This window comes from Peromyscus maniculatus, chromosome 15, assembly GCF_049852395.1.
Source record: "Peromyscus maniculatus bairdii isolate BWxNUB_F1_BW_parent chromosome 15, HU_Pman_BW_mat_3.1, whole genome shotgun sequence".
Classification (NCBI taxonomy): domain Eukaryota; kingdom Metazoa; phylum Chordata; class Mammalia; order Rodentia; family Cricetidae; genus Peromyscus; species Peromyscus maniculatus.
The window spans coordinates 27,371,602-27,392,978 of record NC_134866.1 but is presented as its reverse complement, the minus strand read 5'-3'; the positions used below and the strand labels follow the sequence as shown (position 1 = coordinate 27,392,978).

Genomic DNA, 21,377 nt, shown 5'->3' with positions numbered 1-21,377 from the left:
AGACTGCATTTATTTCTCAGATGACCAAAAAGCTAAGGAAGTCACGTGTAGAGGGAGCAAGAGCCAGAAGGCAGAGCAAAGTCTCCATGCAGTCTGTATGGCAGCCTCAGCTACAGTCACTGGGCTGTGATCTCAGCTGCCCACCTCCCTTCTCGGATGCATCTCTGGCTCGATATCAAGCCAACTCTCTTTTTAATATGTAGTGAAGCTCTCTTGAATCATCTCTTTACTTCTCCTTGCTCAGTTACCTAAATAAAATTCCTTCAGCGTATGCCTGAATTGTTCTGTTTGGTAGTTCTATAGATAAAAAAAAGTAATGACGGGCATGTTACTATCCAAGATAAGAAAAAATGTGCTTTTCAAAGTGAAAATGAGCAGCATACAGAAGCCCTCTCCAAAACCTGGAGTCCTCCCCAAATTTCATTCTAGAAGTTCAGCAGAACAATGCATCTACTTTCTCCCCCTAGAATGATTTTTTTTCTTAATCATTAGCAGTAAAGACAAGTTATCTTTGGGATTTTTTTTCATTCAGTTATATAATTTTTGTGTTCATTTTTCACAGCCCTTCCCTCCTCATCCTGTACCTTCCTCATCAGCCCCCTTATCAATGCCTCCCCTGTTTGCACAGCATGAAGGAGGTGGAGAAACAAAAGACAACAGAGAGATGAGACATGAGCCAGGATCTCATTTGCAACATGCTGACTTGTATTCATTTATTGGTGTCAGGAGATATGTTTGGTATCTTTAGGAAGGACCTTTGGTCACAGACACGTTTTCACAAAGGCTTTCCTTACAAAGGAATTCAACATTACTTCTTAGTTATCTTCATGTACAAGGCCTGGTTATTGCTCCAAAGTGAAATCCTGGACTAATGTTCAGGAGAACCTGGCCGGGCCCATTCTCTTTCAGTGCTATTTATGTAGCTTCACACTGCAAAATGATCTTATAGTATTCCCCATGAATAAGACAACTGTTGCTCTCATCAAGTGAACCCAGCACCACGGGCTCATGTTTGCCTCCGTCTCTTCCCCCATGCAGTAGCTTATATTTTATGTGAGTGACTAGGTGCAGGCACACATCAGAAGGCAAGTAATACAAGCTAAAACCAAACTCCATAGGTGTTGTACAGGCAAAAATGCTGTGCAAAGTCAGGAAATGGGGTTTTGTGTTATAGTACATATGTGTATCCCCAGCAGTCAAGGGGATAAAACAGGAAGATAGTTGGTAGTCACCCCCTCCCCTCCCCACCCCCAATCCCCACCCTGGCTGTGTAAAGAGTAAGAGAATTTGTCTGTGGGATGACAGTTGACAATGACTTGGGGGAAGGGTGAGTTTTTAGGTTAGTCTAAAGCAGGGTAGGTGTATTAGTCTGTTCTAGCTGCTGTAACAAAATACCATAGGCTGAATGGCTTCAACACCAGAAAAGTACCCTTTCACAGTTCTGGAGGCTGCCAGCCCCAGACCAATTGTGTCAACTGTTTTGGTTCCTGGTGAAGCCCCTCTTTCTAGCTAGCAGAAGACTGCCTTCTTGTGCTCACATGACCTTTCCTTGGTACCTTCAAGAGGAAAGAGAAAGGGAGAGGGAAGAGAAAGAGAGAGGGAAGAGAAAGGAAGAGGAGGAAAGAGAGGGGAGGGAGAAAGAGAGAGAAAGGATGGGAAAGGAGAGAGAGAGAGAGAGAGAGAGAGAGAGAGAGAGAGAGAGAGAGAGAGAGAGAGTACTCTCTGGCATCTCTTCTAACAGTGACACTAATCTTATTACAGTGTTGCTTCTTATGACTTTATTTAACTTAAATACTCCATTAAAAGCCTCATCTGCAAAAACAGCTACAATGTGGCTTACAGCTTCAAATATGAATCTGGGAAAGAAACAAACATTTATCCCATAACAATGGGCTATAACCAAGGAGTGTAAGGGAGAGGGCTTCTGAGAGAAATGAGGAGAAAAGTCTGTGTGTGTGTGTGTGTGTGTGTGTGTGTGTGTGTGTGTGTGTGTGTGTGTGAGAGAGAGAGAGAGAGAGAGAGAGAGAGAGAGAGAGAGAGAGAGAATTCTATTTGTCTATGTGTGAATGTATGTTATGCATATGAGCTCATACAAGAGAACATTCATTATTCCCATAAAAGTCATTTACTGAACCCTCTCTAAGGCAAGCACGTAGACACCTCAGTGCACAAACAGGCTAAGTGACTGCTCTCAGGGAGTCAGAGTCCTAGCAAACTGATGCATACATTAACATGGCAGTGGCCAGCTTAGTGAAGGTTGCTGACTGTATAAAAACAACAAGCACTATGGAAACAAAAAGAAAGCAGAGTAGGCTGTGGGGGAGAAGAGCAGGGGTGAGGAGAGGAAAGACTGAGCCTGAGCAGGGACACAGGCTTCCGGAGAAGAGACCTATGCTGAAGGGATGAGATGGGAGTGTCAGAAAAGCATCCCAGACGGAGGGAAAATAAAGCCAAGGGATAAAAGACAGGAAAGCCTTCGACATTCAAGGACTAAAGAGGCTAATGTGAGCCGGGGTGGAGGGGGGAGTCTAAGTGGCCTCCAAGGTAACCCTACAGAGAAGCCAGGTAGTTATTCTGCATGCATTATGAGGCGTTGAAAGTTTGAACACCAGGGATGAGAGGGGGATCTGTGGTTGGTATGTAAAATGAATAAAAAAGGAAAATTTTTAAAAAAGGAAGTTTGAACACAGGAATATGACATCTTAAAGCTTTGCCCCAGCTAATATGTGGGGCTCAGCACTCAAGTAGTGACAGTGGATGTTCATTGCAATGATCCAGAGGAGACAGCATGCTCTTGGGGCTGGGGAACAGGGAAGTGAAACCATGGCCGGTTCTGGATGGTCGTGAATGGTAGAACTAAAACGGTTGGCTGACAGACAGGAAGAATCAGGGGAGGCTAATAAAGAAAATAGGAGTTTGTATCCTTCACTGATCGTTTGAAGGTCATTGGAGTACATCTCCCTTCTCTGCCCTGACACACTGGTAATACTTGAAAAAGCAAGAAACTCAAGACTTGGGATCTCAGTGTATGCAGTCTCTGTGTTGTTAAAGGGCTAGGAACCCATGTTTCTGCTTGCAACACACAAGTCACTTTATATTGGTTTATTACCATCTAAATAGTGAAATACAGGCACGTCTGATTACTCAGAAAAGATGTAAGCCCCCTCCTTTCGTCCTTTTCTTCCTTTATTATTCAACCAACTGTCAACATCTCCCATGATGTAGATTTTATTGATGTGTCTTGTGGATTGTCTATCTTTTCCCACTAGAATATAAGCAACATTTTTCTTAATCTCTTCACTGCTGTATCTCTGCTTCGTGGTATGCAGTAAAGATTCAGTAAATATGCATAAAATCAGTGTACATATGGGTCAAAAGAAGAGGTAGGAGAGGAAGAAGGAAGAGGGGGAGACAGACAGGAAATTCAGACTCTCCAGGTTTTTAAGTGTTGCACACTTACACAAATATTTGCACCAAACAATGGGACAATAATAAGAAAAGACTTCTTTGACTGTTTTCAAACTAATTTTAACTTTCTTGTATTCACCTCCACCAAGGGCACATTATTTAAAATCCTACCACTTTTCACTAGATGAGGGGAAAAATTTAAAGCTATGATACGAGCCAGAGAAACTATTACATCGACTTTTTCTAAATGAATATTAAACAAATAAATTCAGTGAAACCACCCTTCCCAATAATGTTGAACTGAGGCCCATTATTCTGAAATCCTTCCCAGAGGAAAGTACGTTCCATGCTCGGGTATGAACTGAAGAACTGAACTCTGGGGGCAGAAGGTCAGGACTCTGCAAGCTGACCTTTCCATCCCCTGGTTCCCATGAATCCAAAGGCAGCAGGGCCAGCAGGCATGGAGGTAGTTTCCTCTTACTGAATGACAAGTACCCATTGTAAGTCTTGGGCAGTTTGGGCAGGCATTAATCGTATGGAGACCCACACGCAGAAACAATAATAGAGCATTTCCAATCAAATGTTCACACATGCCACATACATATCTCAGGATTTGGTTTACATTGTCTCTTTTAAGTATCCGGAGAAATGGGGAGGAGAGCTGGGTGCAACTCTCTTCTCCCAGGAAGAGTCAAATCAGTGGAAGTCTTCAGTCCCCCTCGTCTCTGTGCTGAGAGTCTTCTGTTTCCAATCCCACTTTCCTCCCTTCTCCCTCTTTCTATTCTCTCTGCTTGTCGGGGCCTCACAAGGTTAATCCCGTTGGGTCTGCGGCAAGGAGGCACTGGTAGAAAGGAGACCGCTTGTGTCCTTGCTCCCTTCACACCGGGCCACAGGACACAAGCTGCACCCTTCCAGGCAGCACACAGACACAGCCCCTCTTAGGTCTAGTCATGAGAACCCAGCCCTAAACGCTGTGCTGTCACTTAGCAGTTTCCCTGAACTCAGTCTTCATCTTGCTGATCGTTCCTGTCTCGGTCTGTTTGCAAGCTGCTGTGAGAGAATACAAGAGGTTTGATAGTTTACAGAAAACATAGATTTGTTGGTTGTAGCTCTGGAAGCTAGGCATAAGGGTCTTCATGCTGTGTCCTCCCATGAAAAGAGGCAGAAGGATAAAAGAGCATGAGAGGGAGGGAAGGAATGAAAGAGGAAGGGAGAAACGAATCCAAACTGATCTCTGAGGAGCCCACTCCTAAGAATCCTACCCACTCTCATGAGATCACTAATCCTCAAGAACAGAGCCCAGATATCCTAATTACCTCTTAAGGCAATGGTTCTCAATCTGTGGGTTGTTGCCCCTTTGGGGGTTGAATGACCCTTTCACAGTGGTCGCATTTCAGACATCCTTCAGATATTTACATTATGATTCATAACAGTAACAGAATTACAGTTATGAAGGAACAACAAAAATAATTTTATGGATTGGGGCTTTCCACATGAAAAACTGTATTAAAGAGTTGTAGCATTAGGAAGATTGAGAACCACTGTCTTAAGGGCTGCTTCTCAATGCTTACATTAATAATTAAATTTCTAATGAGCCTGAGGAATGCATTCAAAGCTTGGTTGCTCCTGTATTAAAGTGTCCTCCAGTCACCTGGTCTGAGTGTGACATCTGCTTCATGCTGGGACCTATCAATCCACATAACAAGTAGAAGAGCTGGACTCCAACTCCATTTGTTCACACCACATGCAAGCCTCCTCCCTGGTTAATAGTTTAGACTGCTAGTCACACCAAGTACAAGTCTCCTCCCTGGTTAATCTTTTACTTTGCCAGTCAGGACAGCTATCTACCTCTAGAAGAAACATAGTTGCTCCCCTTGTTTTCAATCTCACTTAGCCAATCTGTCTAGCAACATTCCTTGAGACCATTGTACCTCATGATAGATACCACTGGGTTCCAGAAACATAAAGACAGGTAGAACATCAAGTCACTCCCATCAGCTGAAAGCATGCATCCCTCCCTCCTCAGGACTCTGGGAGCTCACTCTGGGAGCAGTGGGGGCCAGCATGTAAGAAGTCCTTGACACCCACAAGCGTGGAAAGACATAAGAGAAGCAGAAATGGCTACAAGGAGAGGCTGGGCTGTGGTGCAGCTTCAAGGAGACACTCCACTGACCAAGCAGGGACCCCGGAAGCTCTGGTGACCATCCAGACTTGAACACACCTGGGTTTAAAGACTGCGCACCATCACACATTCCAGGGGTGGGGGGTGATTTGCCTCAGACTGCAACAAAGACAATCCCTGAAGGGAGCTCACAGCTGAAAGCTATCTCCACTGAAACCTCCAATATCTTGAGATATGTTCTTCTTCACCCTGGGGAGATCGGTGTTCCCCATAGGACAGGAAGGAGAGACAGAGAAGCATCCAGAATTCTCAAGGCAGACATGCAGAGAGGCAGAAGTATTTAGAGAACCCAATGTCTTGGGGTCTTGAAAGAACTTCATAGACAAGATGACACTTTGATGTGAAGCCTAAGGGAGGTATTAGTCAGACGAAGTAAGAGGCAGAAGAACTGTTTTAACATTGTGGACCAAGGGAGAGACCTAAAAGAAGTGAGAAGCCACTACACAGAGTCTGAGGCTAAAGCATCTGGAAATGAAAGTAGAAAGGTGAATAAGGCCATAGCAGGGAGACTTTGTGTGCCATGTCAAAGAACTGAGGCTTTGGACTACAGGCAAAAGCAATCTACTGCCGAGCGAGTGACACAACGTCCCCTGAGGGCATGGTTTTTCCCTCAGAGGGTTTGCATTGGCAGGAAAGGTCTTCTCGGGGAATTGCAATGTCTCCTTAGCCATGTTTATGCTAGCTCCATCTTCTCTCCTTTGAAAGATGCCCTTTTGGAGGGAAGAAAAAAAAAACTGCCACATTGTGGGGCTGCTCCTAGGCTTCCCGTCTTTAAAACTAGAGCTACCTTCAGCTGTGGGGATGGTACAGAGAAGCCCTGGTACAGACAACTGGGAGCTACTGGTCATCCAGAAGGGATCATTCTGCTCCGTCCAACCTCTCAGGTATAAACGAGCCCCACTGAAAATGGCCGGAAGAAAAGGTGTCCTGACCCTCGCTTGTCTCCTCCTCGGCTGTGCTAGCCACGCCTACCAAATGTCTCTCTTGTCTGGATGATGCTGGAACTGGAATGAGGCAGGTTAACCTGCCTCTGAGGAATCCGAAGGATGTCAGGGTCCCACAGTAACAGCTGTCAGATAGGGTAAACCATGAAAAAAGAGACGAGCCCTGAGCTGCGACAAAATTAATCACGGCAGTCAAGGAGGCAGCTGGACATGCCCATGCCTGATGTGAATTCTGTTCTTTGATGAACATTCCTGTCCCATCAGGTTGGCTGTGGAAGATCGTTACTCTGGGATGTCCCTTCGAGTCTGCTGAGATGACAGATGAAGAAACGCAAGGGCGTTTGATTCTGCTGAACAGGCTCGAGGAGAGCCGAAACATCGTTCCTCAAAACCTGGTGTTTTCCCAAAGTTAGACAAAGACCTCAGGTTTGTTGTTGCTCGTTTTAGACTATTAAAGTGTCAAGCGTTTGGTGCCGTGAAACAGGACCCCACCACCCCAACCCCAACCCCTACCCCCACACCCCGCTCCCACACCTGCCTCCTTCCATTCCCCCTGACACATGCCCCTGGGCTCTCCCCGCTGGCCGCAGAAAGTTAAAGATAAAACTTCATGGGAACAGTTCGCTCTCTTCCTGGGAGTAAAATGAGAACGCCAAAGGGGAAGGAGAGCGGCGTTGGCCAAGGAGAGGCCCTGCGAGGGTCGGGGCTGAGAAAAACTCCGTTTGTCCAAGCTATTAGTGTGGGTTGAAGATACCCAGCCCTGCGGCGCATTTGGCTGATTTCCCAGGGGCATCCATGCTCCAGATTCCTGGTCATCTATCAAGTCGGGGTGTTGCCCATGCACCCTTCCCCTCAAGGACCATTCTCTCCCCGCTGGATGCTTTCTTGGTTTCTTTGAGATGGAGGCCTTAAAAATACATCCAGCGCTTGGCTCAGGACGGCACCACACCCTGAGCGCCCCTCTTCTTTCTGTGTTTCATAATATATAGAAATGAGTCTTCTCATCCACTCCTGCACTTACAAAGCCTTGGGGGATTCTCTTTGTTCCCGATTTAAGCCTAGAGGATTTAGACAAATGGAATCAGCAACTCGGTACAAGACCACAATCCAAGGTGAGTATTGCTAAGAGATTTGGAAAACGGTGCTTTTAAAATATTTTTCAGCAATCTTGTCCTCAGCTGAATTAAGGACTCATCTCAGAGGGTTGCCTTTGCACAGCCCAGTCCTTCCCAGGGAGAGTGTTTTACTCTATCCTTTCAAGTGGACGAGCCCAGAAAGCCCGTGTTTCACTTAATTGTATTCATCTTTTTTTCTCTTATAATTGAAAAGTCACTGGACGATTTCTTCATGGCACCAAGACATTTCACATGATGTCAGCCATGGGGGTTCCGGTCAAGAGGCCTTCACAGCGAATCTTACACACACTGCTGAAGATGTAAACTCAGCCATCAGCCTCCTAAACAGTCGGTTCTCGGAAAACAGGAAGGAGAGGCAGCTGGGTGTTCTTTCAGTTAACTGTCTGAAGGCATAAACACAGGAATCCCACTTCCTTATCAATTCAGTGATCTCCAACGCCTCAGCTGGATGAAAGCGGGGCCCTGGCGATGTTAATGCGGATGGGCAACAAGGCATTCTCTGGACTAGGTCACACAAAAGTAGCGCCAATCTCCTAGAACAATTCTGGAGAAACTTCCAGTGAAGTTGGCCTTTTGTTATAAACAGTTGGCTTCCAATGCCCCGGAGAACGAGGGGGCTGGAAGAAGGAACGGCCTCATCAGCCTTCACCTTGACGTCAGAAACCACTGTTGCTGCCTCTTCCCACGTCAAACAAAAGTGCCCCAAGCCTTTGGTGAGTCCATTTCCCATTCCTGTAACCCAAACCCCCAGATGTTTAGATGTCAATGCCTCTCTAAAGGGACCCCAGCCCTGCTGACCAGGAAGACGGAGAGCAAACAGATGCTTATCTGCACGGCCAGAGGAACACAGTGCTCCCGGGTCTGAAGCTGAGCCCGCTGCCATGCCAGGCTCTTAGGATGCCTCCTGGCAGGAGGCCATGGCACAGCCCTCCCCCAGCCCCAGTGCCATGAAAGAGCTCATTCACTGCACAAGGGTGAGCACTTTCCTCTCAAGTGGCTACTCACCAATGGCAGACCCAATTACACCCAAGAGTGACGGATCTGTCTGGGGTGCTGCATCTTCCCTCAGGAGGCATCCAGGTTTCTTTTTTCTTTTTTTTTCTTTTTTCTTTTTCCTTTTTGTTTAAAAAAAAAAACTCACCAAACACAACTCTGATACAAATGATGGGATGGTTCCTTTAAATGAAGATTAATAGGAAAACAGGAACGTTGCAAGACATATTGCAGAAAGCAATTCAGGAGCACTGGCTTCTATACTTCCTCCTACACCCACATATACACACTCATACCTATGCACACATACACACATGCACACCTACACACTTTTTCACATACAGGCACTCACTGACTTCCATGCCTTTCTCCTTGATACACACATAAGCACACACATGCATACAGTCACACACTGGCTCCTATACCTATGGTTCCATAAATGCACAGATACACACTCAGATACATATAGACAAATACTGGCTTCCATACCTCCCTCCTGCCTCCAAACCTTCACATACACACACACACACTTACACACTTACACACACACACACACACACACACACACACACACACACACACACTGGCTTTTATACCTTCTCCTACACTCACATGTGCACACACATACTCTCACACAAACACACACTCACGCATGTATATTCACATATACTGACTTCCATAACTCTCTCTGATACCCCCCCCAATACACATATAATACACAGTTTGGCTTCCATACCTCTTTCTACACCCATACCTCCACACATGCACACACACACACTTATGATACTCACATATATTGATCCATACTTCCCTTCTATACTTCACTACACACATGCACTCACACACTGGCTTCCATATCTCCATCCTCCATGTAAACACACACACAAGTATGTACTACAGAAGGGCAATAATTCCCAGAGCCAAGAATTGATGTCGCTTTCTTCTCAGTGTGGGAAAAGCCATAAACTGTCCTCGGGACTCTTGTAGACATTCTTTCCCTTCCTGGCTGGCTGGATTCCTGCAGCCTGAGCTAAAAGCTAAAAGGAGGAATTTTCTTTCTTCCTACTTTATCTAGAGTCATTTCTTGATGAAGCTGTATTGGGTCTTCCCCCGCGGCCTCTGAATTTTATCTGCCTAGCGTATTTCTTCCAATGACTGCACAGTTTATGAGTCCTAAAGTGAATTGAAAATGTGAGATCCTGTCCAAAACAACAGGGGAGACGTTTCTCCTTTTGTGGCTCCCTTTTAGTGTACGAAGGTGTTGTTTGTTGTTTATTTATTTATTTATTTATTTTGTTTTGTTTTGTTTTTCAAGACAGGGTTTCTCTGTGTAGCTTTGCGCCTTTCCTGGAACTCACTCTGTAGCCAAGGCTGGCCTGGAACTCACAGAGATCCACCTGCCTCTGCCTCCCAAGTGCTGGGATTAAAGGCATGTACCACCACCTTTCAGCTTTGTTGTTTATTTTTATTTTATCTACCACCACACTATCTTGGGAGCATCAGGGACTTCCAAACTGAAAGCCTCACGGGTGTCTGGGGCCTCAGGCAGCAATAAAGAGAGACGGTATGGACCTCACACTGCCCTGCACCTCCTCCCAGGCCCCCCCCCCCCCCGCAGAGGTGGACAATAACAGCAGTGGCCTAATGGGCTCCTGGGTGAGGGAGGCAGAGCAGCCATTGAACAGAGGTAGCAGGATTGAGGGCATAGTGGATCAAGGTTCCAAACCCTTGCAGGCAGCCTGCGTTCCCACCAGTCTACCTACTTAGCACTGACTCCAGAATGGCAACCACAGCACGTTAGACCCCAAAATGAAACCCCTCTCAGAGCACAGGGCGGGGGGTTGGGGGGGGGGTCTTGCACAACTAGACTGGTAGCTATTTCTAACACTAGCTTTGTTTCCCTCTCCTGCAGAATTTATTTGAGCATAAAAGTTGGGACATTAGAGATGACTCAGCCGGCAGAGGTACTTGCTGCTAGCCATGAGAATTTGGACTTGATCCCCTGGGCCACATGGTGGAAAAAAATCAACTCCTGCAAGTTGTCCTCTGACCTGCATACATGTGCCATTTCATGCACCGACCCACATACATAATACAAACACCAATAGATAAATGTTTTAAAAAATGCATCGGTTTTCCCAAAAACATATATAGGTTTAGAGAAACAGATGGATATGCACAAGAACATTTAGATGTGTGTAGCTGGCTCTTGTGTTGTTAGGCTGGTTATTCAGATACAGGATTACTGGGGCAAAGGTAGAAACATCCTCAGGAGTCTTGATGGATGTAAACAGATTGGTTTCTCAAAGACATGACTTCCATACCCACTAGCAAATCCCAACAGGACAGGTAGACTGTATCTCTGTAGTTACTGTGACTCTTTATGACATACTGCTGTACCCATAGATCAGAGTATTGCTCAACCCTCATCAGAGAGGCTTCTTCTTTGTGCAGTAGATAGTAGAGACTCACAACCGAGCAACGGGACATGCAGAGAGCAAGTCTATCACACCTCTCTCCCCAGGGCTCAGGGGTCTATGCGGAAGAAGAGGTGGAAAGATTAGAGACAGAGAGGTATTGGGCAACTCCGAGGAATAGCATCTTCCAGACACAAGGCTGATGCACATGTGAACTCACAGAGACTGTGACAGCGTGCACAAGACCTGTACAGATTAAATCCAGACGAAAGCCCAGCATGAAGAAGGGACAGTGGGCACACGCTCCTACCCCTAACCAATTTGCAATTGGTAGCTGCTGGGAAAGAGCATTGGTTTTCCTCAATGGAATGACATTCGGTATGTCAATCACACTTCAGGGCAAAGCCTCATGCTCAGAAGTCACTGGCCAACAAAACAGATTCTATGATGTTTTGTTAACAGTATATGCTTTTTGTTTGGTTGGCTTTGTTTGGTTACTTATTTTTTGAGAGAGAAAGAAAGAGTATGAAGTTAGATGGGTGTCTGGGAAGAGTTGAGGGGGGAGGAAAGAATGTGATCAAAATGTAGTGTATGAAGTGTTTTTAAAAGTAATAAAGAAAAATAAAGAGATTTTCTGTACTTAATCTGAAAGTAAACATCTAAAATGAAAAATTATTTTACTTTAAGCTGAAATACTACTTTACATACCTTTTGTATGTCTGAAATATTTTACAACTTATAATTTTTAAAACTTTAAGTGTGCTGTTTAATAGTGTCATGGATGGAACAGTATTTTAAAATGTGACCTTTAGGGTTGATCTTAATAGAAAAGTCTGTATTCACAAAGAAAGGAGAAAAAACAATAGTTTTCAACTTGGCAAATATGTATTTAAAGTATGCAACATACTGTATGTTCACAAATATGAAATATCACAAAATTAATAACACTTATATTAAATTTTTTAATTGAATATAATATACTTCCTTTTTTCTTTTAAAGGGTACTTTATTTTTTATATATATTTTTTTGACAAAATCTCTAACTTTGAACTCCTTGTGTAGCCAAGGATGACCTTGAACTGGTCCTCAGGCTCCACCACCTGAGTGCTGAGATTATAGGCAAATGGCATCATTCTGAGCTTCTGTAGCGCTGGAAATCTGATTCAGGGCGCTGTCCAGGCTAGACAAGCTCTCTCTCAACTGAGCTATGGCCCTAGTCCCAAGGCTGACTTTAATATCAAACCCTCATGCCAGCTGGTTCTGTACTCTCTTTTTATCTTCTTTCGCTTGTGATATGAGTTATTTCATTCTTACACACTTTGCACTGAGCTGTTACTCTATTCACTGCCAACAATGAAACCCTTGGGCTCAGACCTAAGACTAACTGCAAGTTATGATTGGCTGCTGAGTCCCTTTAGTATTTACATATATAAACATATTTATGTAGTATTTATATATGGATATGTAATGTCTATTATATAATAAAGAGAGATACAGATAGATATATAAATATAAACTACAGATATTTACAGATTCATTGTCACTGTGCTCCCTAGAAAGGAGCATAGAGCAAAACTCATACAATGTATGGAGCACTTCCATGCTAGAGATATTCTCTATTACTTTACTTAATTCTCGAAATTATCTGAGGAAATGTTCTCAAAGGAAAACAGCGAAGCTCAAGAATGTTAGGGAACCCAGTAAGCAATGGACCCAGGATATGCCCAAACAATGGAGCCCAGCTCCAGCCTCTCTGTTTTCTGTGTCCCATAGTTATTAGTAGATTCTAGAGCCGGGGCCAGGCCACCAACTGCCTCTTGCCCAGGATGCCAGCTTATGGGATGCCATATTTAGCAAACAAATATATAAGATACATAGTTAAAATTTAGCAGTAGTAGTTTTTCTAGTTTAAGTATGTTTCAACAGTACATGAGACATTCTTACACTTTAAGTTATCCATTATTTACTTGAATTCAAATTAACTGTCCTATACTTTATCTGGTAATCTGAGGTTTACCATCTCTCAGTAATATGCTGTGTGGAATGATAGAAATGTGCTTTTTTTTTTTTTAAGAAAGAAATGTAATTCTGGGTTAAAGCAGGCATTAGACATAAGGACAGAGCCTGTCCTGTACACAGCATCCCCACTTAGCAGCAGCTTGCCAGTGGGTAAAGGCCTAGTGCAGTCAGCTCACTCAGGTTCCACAAACCTTGACCAGCATTGGCAGAATAAGACCTTCTGACCTTCAGCAAAAAGGATGATACACAGAATCAAGGAAACACAGAATTGGTTCTTTGAAAAAAAAAAAATCAGTAAGATTGACAAACCCTTATCCAAATATATTGATCAATGGAAATGAATTGACTATCTGACATAAACCCACACAACTTTGGACACCTGATTTTTGATAAAGAATCCAGTACACAATGGGAAAACAGAAGACAACATCCTCCACAAATAATGCTGGTCAAACTGGATGGCTGCAGGTAGAACAATGCAAATATTTGTGCAATATTTATCACATTGCACAGAATTGAACTCCAAATGGATCAAAGACCTTCACATAAAACTTGATGAAAGTGGGAAATATCCTTGAACTAATTAGCACAGGAAACAACATTCTGAACAGAGTACCATTAGCACATGCTCCAAGATTAATAATTAATGAATAGAACCTCATGAAACTGAGTCTTCTGTATAGCAAAGGACACCATCATTCAGAAAAAGCAGCAGCCTACAGAATGGAAAAAGATTCTTACCAGCTACCCATCTGATAGAGGACTAATATCTAAAATATATAAAGAACTCAAGAAACTAGATGTCAAAAAAAACCACAAATAATCCAATTTAAAAATGGGGTACAGATCTAAACATAATTCCCAATAGAGGAATCTCAAATAGCAGAGAAACACTTAAAGAAATGCTCAACATTCTTAGTCATCAAGGGAATGCAAATCAAAACTGCTATTCCATCTTATGCCTGTCAGAATGGCTAAGATCAATAACACAAGTGACGCTTCATGCTGGTGTGAATATGGAGTAAGGGGAAGCTCCTCCATTGCTGGTGGGAGTGAAAACTTGTGCAGCCACTTCGGAAATCTAACTAAATTTTCATTTGGACATGGTTATCAGTTGGAGACAGCCTCTGGATTAGGGATAGGGGCATGTGTCCACTTCTCTTTTCAGTCCCAGGACCCTATCTGGTGCGGGTCTGTGCATGCTGCCACCATCTATGTGAGTTCACTATGCATTGGTCCTGTTGTGTTTAGAAACTGGTTTCATTGGTGTCTTCCATCCCTCTGTATGCTCAGTCTTAATCAGATTTAATCTCTTTGCAGTTAAAGACAGCAAATGCAGAGGCATGGCTACTCAAGATACTGAGAATAAGTGACAGTCAAAATTGCCCAGTAGGACTTCATACCACCACCTCTTAAGGCTCCAGCAACAATGAGGAAGATGGATGGAAAGAGTGGATGAGCCTGCACATAAAAAAGAAGAGTTGTGAAATACTATCCTTTGGCATGACATAGCCAATGCAATCATAATGTCATATCAAGACTGGTCCTGTTGACAGCCAATCACACATAGGTCAAGGAGCAGCCCAATTGCCCCTACTCCTCCCTACTAAAATACAATCCACTGATGGAGTCTGTGGAAGGGGCAGATGTTGGTCACAGAAGTCACTGATGAACTCACCATGCTCGAATGAACAGTATCAAACCAATGGACACAGACAGTCCTGGTGAAGCACAGAGCTTCCCCCAAACAAAGCAGAGTCATTAATGTGGGAAAAGTACTTGTGGAAGAGCGTTGCGGGGGTTCAAAGGAAATAAGAGAGGATGAAGGTATGGTGATCAGAATGAGGGTGTGTGTGTGTGTGTGTGTGTGTGTGTGTGTGTGTGTGTGTGTGTGTGTGTGTGTGTAATTGTCAGAGGACTTTTTTTTAAGAAAAGTTTTCCTGAGTGTCAACTAAACCAGGTAGGTAGACAGTCTGATTCTGTTTTGTGATGCCAGCTGGAAACAGTGGGCAGGCAGAAGAGAGCCAAGTTAAATCAATGAGTTTAGTCTTGCTTCTTTCCCCTTCTGCCCTATAAGTGTTATTAGCCGGCTTTCAGGATGAATGAAGAGACAAGGGCTCTACTCTCAAATTCAACTAGTTCATTGCCTATGAACTCTAATGTCTTGAAGGTCAAATGTATCTTAAACACAGAGTGGTCCTCATCCAACCCTCAGGACACACCTTACTGGAACTGTTCTATGGTTACAAGATCTGCTGACATTAGCTCCTTGTGAGCTCATAGGGTTTAATAGCCCCCTTTGTGGGCTAATGATAGCAGGGCCAGTCTTCAATCTCTGAACTTGTAAATCTTCTGTGAAACAGCATAATAATATAGACGGATGTTGCTTAATGTATTTGCAGAAAATTCAGAAGGAAATCTGTAGAAGTTTGCGTAATCATTCTCAAGAAAGAACAAGTGATGACAGATATTTTGTGTGTGTCTTCCACAGGAACCTCTGTTCTGCTGAACTTAAAATTTTATTTTTGTAATCAAGGGGAAAAGGTACTAGCATTGATATCTACAGGCTCTTAGGTTAAAATATTCACAAGGAATGTTGAATTCATCACATGAAGTTGAAGGGCATAGCGGACAATGTCATCAATGACATGATGAATCTATGGACTCAGAAGAGATATTTGACTCCCTGTCCCTCTCTCCCTTCAACAACAGCTTTGCTATCCTCTGAGGAGGCCTTGGGGCCAGACAGACATTCTCCATGAAGAAGCCAATGACCTCACAACACTGCAAATTCCCCTGATGCTCACCATGTCAGGAATAGACAGTTCCTCCACCAGAGGGTTCACATTGTTCCCCTCTGCCCCAGGAGTCCCAGTGCCCCTCATCTGTGAACCAATCTCTCTATCCAGAAAGAGGGCCACTTTGGTTATCCACCGATAGCAAGGAGAACGAGATCCATTTATCTGCCCCCATCTAATCCAGATGCAAAGAAAAAGCAGATGGTCCCTAAAGTGATATCAGATAGCCCAGGCTAGCCTTGAGCTTGAAGCTTGAATCATCTTGCCTCAGCCTTGATACCCAGCATTTATAAAAGAATTATGTTTTTAATTTATGAATTTATATTTTATCTGTATGATAATTTGTCTACTTGTATGCACATGCATCACAGATGTGTTGGGTGCCTCAGAGGCCAGAACAGGGCATCAGATATCCTAAAACTGGAGTTGCAGATGGTTGTGAGCCTTCATATGAGGCTAGGAACTGAACCTGGGTCCTCTGCAGGAGTAGCAAGTGCTCTTACCAGCTCATCCATCTCTCCAGCCCCAGGGTAACATGTGACTCCTACACACATGGTACCGAAGACCAATAGAAACCAAAGTTTAACACTGAAAATTTTACTAATGGGAACTTGAAAGATTCATGGTACAATATATAATGAAGCCGAGGTGGATGTTTCTTACACAGGCACTGCTAAACTTCGGGGCACTTTGGAAATAGTTGAAGGGCTTGCTAAAGCTCACATTGCCAGCCTAGTAAGTTTGCACAGGGAACTAAAGATGCACATTTCTCACAAGTTTCTCAAATGATGCTGATGTTGTAGGGATCATAATTTGATAACTGACATCAAAGGGATTCGTGAAGGCTAATTAGATAATATAACTAAAGTGACTATAGTAATTTGAGCCTCGGTTCAGCAAGAGTGGTAACTTTATTTCATGAAGGGGTCTATTCCATTTCTACACTGTAGTCAGTGCATTCCTAAGTATTAGCCACCCAAAAGTCTATCCATGTATCCCTACTAATTATCAAGGGTTTGTTGTTCAATGACACTTAACCAATGGCCGGCCAGGAGAACAGTGAGGTTCAGTGTCAAATGCATGCTCTGTAACTAAAGCAGAAGCCAGAAGCAAATGGCTCATCCTGACCTGGCCTCAGTTCTCGCCCATCTTATGCAAAACAATGCAAGTCACAGCCAAGTCAAGTGTGCCCCGAGAAAGAAGCCAGCAAAGAGGACAGAAAAGGCATCAACTTTAAAATCATTATGCTTTCATCTCCAAAACAACATGTTCTTTTTCTCTGGTCCCTTCACTGTTTCTGGCGGAAGTGAAATTCTTCTCTGGCGTCCAAGAAAGATTTATGACTGAGACAGAACAGACTTTACCTGGCAATGAGTGCAAGCGGTACTTGTTCTCTCGTACCAGGCCCAGTTGCTCTTTATTTTGCAGATACTAATATTAGGCCCGGTTAATCACCACACATTCCTTTTATTAGGTGAGGAGCTACATTCTTGAAACCACTCTCGGGAAAACAATCCTTTCCTTCCAGACCACCCTGAGCTGTAGACTTGGGGTTTCGGCTGTGGTAACATTGCTGGGTCATGTGGCAGACATTTGGGCAGCCTGAAGACATCTGCTCTTCGGCCTCAAGCCCTTGGAAGTGGTTGGGGAACTTCCTCTTGTCTTGTTCAGTTGGCCCAAGGTCGTTCCTTCTATAAACATCATGAAGGTGTTAGTACCACAGAGTACTAGCCTTTATTGCTTCTCTCCCTATGGACAGAGCTGCCTGGGAGGAGGGCAAAGCTGCCAGAATAGGATGTGTTCAATAGATTTTTATTGGAAGGCACTGATTTGGGCCAGTTAGAGCCATCTGAGTTTCGTACAAAATACTAAATTGTTAGCATACATTCAATTTCATTCATAATGTATCTCATTCTACTAGGTCTTTGATAGGCTAGTTGCTAGCAAATTAATAACCAATTTGCCATAGAAACATTGTGGTCAGATTGTGAGCCAATCCGCAGATGCCTTCTCACCTCCTGTTGTGCCCGAAGGATGGTAAGAATACCATGAAAGCTCTCAGTTTTCAACTTTGCTTTTCGAATAAAACCACCCAAGTTACAGAGCAGAACTTTGGAGTGTGGTGGCTCAGGGCCCTCTTCACTCCTCCTCATCCAGTCATGGTGGTCGTTGGCAGGAATCCCAACAAGAAAAAAAAATGGGTCAGGGCAGGGGGGGGGGGATACCAGAGGCAGCATGGAGACTCCAGGGGAGACGGCAGGTGATAGGGTGACGGAAAACCAGGTCTTCAGTAAACATGGGAAACAGCGTCAAGTTCCAGTCCCTGCTGGGTGACAATGGTGGGTAAGGAGTGGGTGTGGAGATGGGAGGAAATAAAGGCGATTTGCCTTCAGAAGCAAGGATGCCAGTGGCAATGAGCAAAGCCCCTGACTTAGTCATGATCCACCAAAAAATAAGATACAATAAAAAAAAACTTGGGAGTCTTGAAATACCAAGTGGGAACAGGGCAGTCGGGGTTCTAACCCTCCTCGGAGCTCAGGGCCATGTACTCCCTTAGAAGTGAATCCCTCATTAATAAACTCTCTCTGCTTCTATTATGAAGCTGGGAAGGGAGAAAGGAAAAAGAGGAGAAGAAAGAAAAGGAGGGAAGGAGAGGAGAGGGGGGAGGAGAGAAAGGGAAAGGAGGGAATAAAAGGGGAGAGGAGGAGAAAGAAAAGGAGGAGGAGAGGGGAGGGGAAGGGAGTGGAGAGGAGAGAACAAGTTACCCATATCATGATCACAGTAAAACCAAAAGACAAAGAATATGTGGCCCACAAATCCTTACAGGATTAGCTTCACCAAGTTATAATCTGTACATCAATCTGAGACCTAAACGATGCCAACGAGCTTGAAAAATCACCCAAGCCTAGCACCTAATGCTCTGCCCACCCTAGGCTCTTTAATTCAACCACAAGCAGCGACTGTTTGCTCAGCTCCTACTTTATGCCATGCCCAAAGGTAGGTATGTAATATTAGCATAACCTACAGATCTCGTGCGGTGTAGACCAGAAATAAACTCCCTCGAGTCATCCCCCCACCACACACACACACACACACACACACACACACACACATGCACGGAGCCTCTAGGACCTTGCTTTCCTCTTACCTCTTGTACCTAGCTAAGATGTGCTTCCACTGATCAGCTCTCAAAAGGGCTCCTGGGAAATGAACCCTTAGAATTCCACTCTCCTCCTCACCCCAAAACCAGGCAGAGATCTCTCCCCTGCTCTAGAACAAGGAAACCAGTGCCTGTCCCAGCCTCGGACTGAGAAGAGGACACGGGACGCCTGTCCCTGTCTGATTTCTAGTTTCTGTTTCCAACACTCTGATTCAAATTGCTTTCCTCCCTCCCTCCCTCCCTCCCTCCCTCCCTACCTACCTACCTATCTACCTACCTACCTACCTACCTACCTCCCATCACTCACTCTCCTCTTCCCTTTCTTTTTTCTGTTCTTTCTTCTTCTTTCATTTTCATTCTTGCCCTTACACCCTTTGCTTTTCTTTCTCTTCCTTTTTCCTTCCTTCCTCAAAGACAGATCTGAAAATCATGTGCATTCTCTCCAGGAGGTCAGAGAGGCACATTATATATAACAATCCCAGCACGCAGAGCATCACATTCTTCAGACTTGCAAATACTGACAACTGCAGTCTGACATCCCCAGCATACTGTTGGGGAAGGAATCCTTACAGACATTCATGGAAGGCTCTGACCTCTTAAGCTTCATTTACATTTCATAGCTTTTACTAAATTTTCTTCAACTGTGTCTCCAAACATACTTCTCTGGTCCATAAATTGTTTCAGTGAAACTTGGATCGCATTTGATTTGATTCCTGTTAACTCTGAGACAACCATTCATTTTGAAGCAAACCTCTCCATTTGAAAAACTTCCTATGCCAAGTCTCTGTCGGGGTCCTCAGTCACAGCACCTTGTGCCCTCTGATAACCATGGTGGCCTGCATCTTCTAAAAATAGCAGCTACTGAGACCCTGCTTGCGGCTTCTTGGTTTCATGACTCCTTAATAAACCCTTGTTTATTGAATAAGCCAACATGAATTTCCTACAGCTAAATCCAAGATGAATGCTAGGAACATTTGAGATTCCCAGACTTCCCCAACTATTCTTTTTTCTTTTTAATAATGCTTTATTTGTCTTTTCTTTTTTAATATTATTTTTATTTGATTATAATATGATTACACCATTTCTACATTCCCTTTTCTCCCTCTAAACCCTCCCATGTACATCCCCCGCACCTTGAGCTTTCGCATTCATGGCCTCTTTTGTTGTTGCATTTGAGTGTGTGTGTGTGTGTGTGTGTGTGTGTGTGTGTGTGTGTGTGTGTGTGTGTGTTCCTAAATATATAAATACAACCTGCTCAGTTTGCATAATGTTACTTTTAGGTGTATGTTTTCAAGGCTGACCATTTGGTACTGGATAACCAATTGATGCATTCTCCCCTGGAGAAGATTATTCCTCCTGGTCTAAGCATTCCTTAGTTGCCTGTAGTTCTTCATGTAGAACTGAGGTCTCTTGAGCTTTCCTAGTCCACGCAAGCCTGTGTTTGGTGTCAACTTTGTTCGGCTCACGTTTAGGCAGCCATGTTGGTGGGATTTCATGGGTGTAGCCTCTAAGAGACACAATCTCACAGCTAACCCAATGTACCTCTGGCAATTACTATACTTAGCAATAATTCTCTCTCTCTCTCTCTCTCTCTCTCTCTCTCTCTCTCTCTCTCTCTCTCTCTCTCTCTGTGTGTGTGTGTGTGTGTGTGTGTGTGTGTGTGTGTGTACCTGTGCACACAAGCAGTGCATGTGAAGATCAAAGTACAGCCTCAATTGGTGGTCCTCGATTCTGCTGGTTTCTACTCCTATCTTGCTGTGACTAGGATTATATGTGCAGGCTGCTGCATCCAGGCTTTTATGGGGCTTGTAAGGATCCAAATTTAGGTGTTATGTTTGCTTTATGAACCATGCTGTCTCCCCAGCCTTGACTTTTACTTGGTGCCAAATGAGTGCGGAATTTCATGAAGGGAGCATCAAAGATATGTTTTAATGCATCATGACATAATGTATTATGACATCCACTAATGATTGTCAGCCTGGCCACTCTCAGAATCCTCAGGAATTGCTCACTGGCCCACTGCTTCCTAGAGTTTCGCTTTTGAAATGGTCAGGGTGTAATGAGGATGCAGCTGGACCTGTAGGAGCACCTACCACGGAGCTGTGTCGGGAGGAAAGGAAATGGCTAGCTCTCATCCCTTTTGGAATGAGGAGGTGTACAAAGGCCCTGGAAGCCACCGTCAAGAAACAGTCTTTCTCTTAGGCACTGAGCCAAGGCAAAGAACATTCTGTTAATCATTACTCATTGTCAGTTTGACCAAAGAACGGTTGTGGGCTGGAGGATGTTTTCTGTTTTGTTTGGTTTGTATCTGGGTGGGCAC

At 44.1% G+C, this 21,377-nt stretch overlaps 1 long non-coding RNA gene across 1 annotated transcript; it reads left to right on the top strand.

The window, feature by feature from the left end:
- Nucleotides 1-6,620: 6,620 nt before the first annotated feature.
- LOC143268645 (uncharacterized) lies at nt 6,621-18,025 on the top strand. Its single transcript, XR_013044695.1, has 3 exons — nt 6,621-7,646; nt 7,864-8,383; nt 14,420-18,025. It is a non-coding gene; the product is annotated as an uncharacterized LOC143268645 (long non-coding RNA).
- Nucleotides 18,026-21,377: the final 3,352 nt, after the last annotated feature.